The following is a 5,000-nucleotide window of genomic DNA, read 5'->3' as shown; positions in this document are numbered from 1 at the left end:
TTGTCGCCATCCGTTCGGAGGGGACCGCCGGCCGTCTCTCTATCCTCGTTGTCGAGAGTCTAATGCCTCGTTCCGTCGCTAGAGTTTTTCAAACTCTGCTTCTGGCTATCGGGAAGAAAAGACCGCGCGAGGAAGAGGAAGGACGACCGTGCGCGTCCCTTTCGAATTTTTTTTATTTTTACCTGAGCGACCAAAGTGGATTCAGAGGGGACCGCCGGCCGTCTCTCTATCCTCGTTGTCGCGAGTCTAATGCCTCGTTCCGTCGCTAGAGTTTTTCAAACTCTGCTTCTGGCTATCGGGAAGAATAGACCGCGCGCGAGGAAGAGGAACGACGACCGTGCGCGTCCCATCGATTTTTTTTATTTTTACCTGAACCACCGAAGTCGATTCAGAGGGGACCGCCGGCCGTGTCTGTATCCTCGTTGTCGAGAGTCTAATGCCTCGTTCCGTCGCTAGAGTTTTTCAAACTCTGCTTCTGGCTATCGGGAAGAAACGACCGCGCGAGGAAGACTACGACCGTGCGCGTCCCATCGATTTTTTTTTACCCGAACGATGGAGATGCATATCGGCTGTTTGCTTCGAATAACTGGACGAGAGGAACGAACTTATATATATATCATGGGCTAGCCACCGTGCGCTTTCTTCGCGAGATCGTGTGCTGTACAGAGGATTCAGAATCGGGTGTTATATCCCCGTCGTTTCCTGACGAACGGAGCTTCGATCTCGTTGGTTGTTATATATTATAATGCACTTTACGCCCGGTCGGCGGGCTGCGTGTGTCGTCGCGCAGTCCGTCCGATTTCGTTTTCGAACGTATTTTCGTGTCGTCAATCATATGGCGACTTCCGCGCGTTCGATTCCCGTTGGTCGGACGTTTGTCGGATATCGGCTTCTTTCGAACCGAGAATAAGAGTACAAAAACCTGAGTACACAAACAAAAATCCATGCATAAACGATTACCCTGAACGGTGGATCACTTGGCTCGTGGGTCGATGAAGAACGCAGCTAATTGCGCGTCAACGTGTGAACTGCAGGACACATGAACATCGACATTTCGAACGCACATTGCGGTCCACGGATACAATTCCTGGACCACGCCTGGCTGAGGGTTGCTCACGTAAACCTAAGACTGCTTGCGTTGCGTATCGTTGCTCTCGGTCCGTCTCTCTCTGTTCTTTCTTGCCTCGTCGACAGCCCGCCGTCGTTCGTTTTATATTTAAACGAACGTTTCTGAGTCGGAGGACGAGCGCCAAGCAAAAGAATACGAATTAAAGAGCGGTCGAGGGCTCGTACGCGACGTACGAGCGATTGTTGGACGTTCGTCGGCGTTCGTCGCTGGATCGTGTGGAGACCGGCGTACGCATGCTCTCGATACAAATATATATGAAAAATCTATCGCGTTCACGGGAGACTCGCAAAACTACCTCCGTCTCTTCTCTGTCCCTTCTTGGCTTGACAACCCGCCGTCGTTCGTGTTTTACGAACGTTTCTGAGTCGGACGAAGCGCAAGAAGAAGGATACGAATTAAAAGAGCGCGGAGAGAACCGTCGTCGTCGACGCGGTTATCGAGATACACAGAGCGAGTTTTCTTCGTGGCCGATTTTTTTTTTCTTTTTGTATCAGCCTCTGCTACGTTTTGTTAGTCTTCGATAAGCACGAATGACCGCGCCCCCGACGTCGTCTTAAATGAATTTTTGGCGAGACTGAGAGAAAGCAAAAATATTTTTGAACAAAGTCAGTCGAGAGAGGAGAGAAAAGAGAACCAAGATATTAAAACCTAAACCTAAACTTGGTGGCGTAACGAAAAACTGTGTGCCTTAAAGAAACACAACCGTCTTTTCATCAAGATGTTTTTACTCGTACAGCCCCAGGGATCGAATACCCACTCCGTCTGTTCGTGCGGCAGAGATGTATTCTGCAGGCGCGAGACGACTGACGAGAAGACAACGAGGACCGTCGCATCGATGGGTCGTCGTTGCGTTTTTCATCCTCTGTGCTTTTTTCTGTTCTTCGCGAACCCAGAGAAAGCCGTAGATCCGGGAACGGACACACGAGATTTCTTCGAACGCTGATGACTTAGGGAGATGATCCCCAGCGTTGCGCGGAGATCGGAGAGTACGCGTACATGTATCGGGACGAATTTTTCCCCGTCGGTCGCGTATCTCTCTGCCCGCGCGCCTGGCCCAAAGCCACGTTCGTCGGAAATCAACGAAAAGTGTGTTACGATCTAGCGTGCGTCTACGATCGGCTATATTTAAGGGTGACGAAGAAGAGAAAAGCTCACGGTGTTGCGCAACGTTTCTGTACCCGATTTTAAGATGTGCATGTGAGTCCGTTACAAAGTTGTTCGGATCGTCGAAAATAGTCGTTTTCGTCGTCGTGCGAAAGAGAGAATAATCTCTGACATTGGCACGGAGAGATCGCGCAGAGGAAGAGAACGATCCTCTTTGGCGAGGCTCGAGAAAGACTAACGAAACTTGATTAGAGACGAGGTATACACGCGCCGTACGTACGACGTACGCGCGTGTGATTTTTTTTTGCTTTAAGGCGATTCGGCGCTCCGAGTATTAGAGAAAAAGAGATCGTTGGTCATCCCATGTCTCTTCGTCGTCTATCGCTGGACCGCGCATCCTAACGTATCGCCGGTCGTCCAGTCCCCGAGTAATAAATTCACCCCGTTGTGTACGTCTCGCGCTCGCTTTTCCACTTGCGTGAGTTCCCGTGCGTTTTCGTCGCTGGTACAGAGCAAAGAAACCGATATGTTATATATATATGTCGCGTGTTCGATCTCTGTGCCAGCAATAACAGGCGAAAACAAGGAACCGCTGGAATCGTCGAGAAGAGAGAAACGGCTACGGGAGATATATTATACATAACACGTATATATATATATATTATACAAAGAGGACGGGCGTTAAAAACCGGAGATCGTTACGGGTGTCTTGCGTGAGTCTTAGCTCGAACATGATACGACGAACGAAGTTTAAAAGGCACTTTGGCGAGATGCATAAAACGTTTCTCGATCGAGATAGAATATAAGGTTCTCGATTCTATTCGAATTAATTTTTTTTTTTTATTTTTTTTTCTCTTTGAGGCGATTCTCGGAGAGAGAAATAAAAATAAAGACCCTCTGTCGCATTGTTATCAAACCGTCTTGCTTTTCTCGAATCGCGCCCACATGGCACGAAATTTTTTTTTCTTTGAAAAAAAAAAATTGTCACCGTGTCGTGACGTTGAAGCGACCTCAGAGTAGGCGAGATCACCCGCTGAATTTAAGCATATTACTAAGCGGAGGAAAAGAAACTAACAAGGATTTCCTTAGTAGCGGCGAGCGAACAGGAATTAGCCCAGCACTGAATCCCGCGGTTCCGCCGTTGGGAAATGTAGTGTTCGGGAGGATCCGTTTATCCCGTGACGTCGAACCGCGTCCAAGTCCATCTTGAATGGGGCCATGTACCCACAGAGGGTGCCAGGCCCGTAGTGACCGGAACGCGTTTCGGGAGGATCTCTCCTTAGAGTCGGGTTGCTTGAGAGTGCAGCCCTAAGTTGGTGGTAAACTCCATCTAAGGCTAAATACAACCACGAGACCGATAGCGAACAAGTACCGTGAGGGAAAGTTGAAAAGAACTTTGAAGAGAGAGTTCAAGAGTACGTGAAACCGTTCAGGGGTAAACCTGAGAAACCCAAAAGATCGAATGGGGAGATTCATCGTCGACGGCGTCGGTGATCGTTGGTGAGCGATGCTCCGGGTGGGCCTTCGTGGTTCCATTGGCGAGGGCACGCCACCTTCGATTCGAACGCTCCGGCGTCGTAGTCGTGCACTTCTCCCCTAGTAGAACGTCGCGACCCGTTGTGTGTCGGTCTACGGCCCGAGCGGGTGACTGTCGCGTCGCTTCGGCGCACGCGGCAGACCCTCGGTCGCCCGGCCGACTGCACGACGGTACACTAGACGGTATCGGGCCGCAACCAATCCATTCTCGAATGTGTGTGCGTCTAGACCGCCGCAAGCATCGTCGATCGTTCTCAGTTTTTACGGAGTTTAATTCCGTGCTGGGGCGTCGGCAGCTGTTGGCTGGCGGATTTCTTGGACTGGCCGAGTCTCTGATTACCGGTCGGCGACGCTATTGCTTTGGGTACTCTCAGGACCCGTCTTGAAACACGGACCAAGGAGTCTAACATGTACGCGAGTCATTGGGACTTGTAAACCTAAAGGCGAAATGAAAGTGAAAATCGGCGCGCGTGCCCACCCTGAGTGGGTTGCGCGTGTCCGATCGAGGGAGGATGGGCCGCGAGACAATGCGGCCCCGCACTCCCGGGGCGTCTCGTTCTCATTGCGAGGAGAGGCGCACCTAGAGCGTACACGTTGGGACCCGAAAGATGGTGAACTATGCCTGGTCAGGACGAAGTCAGGGGAAACCCTGATGGAGGTCCGTAGCGATTCTGACGTGCAAATCGATCGTCGGAACTGGGTATAGGGGCGAAAGACTAATCGAACCATCTAGTAGCTGGTTCCCTCCGAAGTTTCCCTCAGGATAGCTGGCACTCGTCCGTTCTCTTCGAACGCGTACGAGTCTCATCTGGTAAAGCGAATGATTAGAGGCCTTGGGGCCGAAACGACCTCAACCTATTCTCAAACTTTAAATGGGTGAGATCTCTGGCTTGCTTGGATCATGAAGCCACGAGATACAATTGTCGGATCAGAGTGCCAAGTGGGCCAATTTTGGTAAGCAGAACTGGCGCTGTGGGATGAACCAAACGTGGAGTTAAGGCGCCTAAGTCGACGCTTATGGGATACCATGAAAGGCGTTGGTTGCTTAAGACAGCAGGACGGTGGCCATGGAAGTCGGAATCCGCTAAGGAGTGTGTAACAACTCACCTGCCGAAGCAACTAGCCCTGAAAATGGATGGCGCTGAAGCGTCGCGCCTATACTCCGCCGTCAGTGGCAAGTGGGAAGGCACGCGAGTCTTTCGATCAATTGCGATCGTGGACCGTCCTTCAT

At 51.0% G+C, this 5,000-nt stretch overlaps 1 non-coding gene and 1 pseudogene across 1 annotated transcript; both read left to right on the top strand.

Annotated features, from left to right (window-relative positions):
* Positions 1-957: 957 nt before the first annotated feature.
* LOC139997158 (5.8S ribosomal RNA) lies at positions 958-1,112 on the top strand. Its single transcript, XR_011802603.1, has one exon. It is a non-coding gene; the product is annotated as a 5.8S ribosomal RNA (ribosomal RNA).
* Positions 1,113-3,239: 2,127 nt separating this feature from the next.
* LOC139997161 (large subunit ribosomal RNA) overlaps positions 3,240-5,000 on the top strand; it is a 4,746-nt pseudogene continuing 2,985 nt past the window's right edge.

The sequence above is a fragment of the Bombus fervidus genome, unplaced genomic scaffold, assembly GCF_041682495.2.
Source record: "Bombus fervidus isolate BK054 unplaced genomic scaffold, iyBomFerv1 scaffold0033, whole genome shotgun sequence".
NCBI classification, from domain to species: domain Eukaryota; kingdom Metazoa; phylum Arthropoda; class Insecta; order Hymenoptera; family Apidae; genus Bombus; species Bombus fervidus.
The sequence above is the reverse complement of the archived record's forward strand: the minus strand, read 5'-3'. Positions and strand labels throughout refer to the sequence as shown.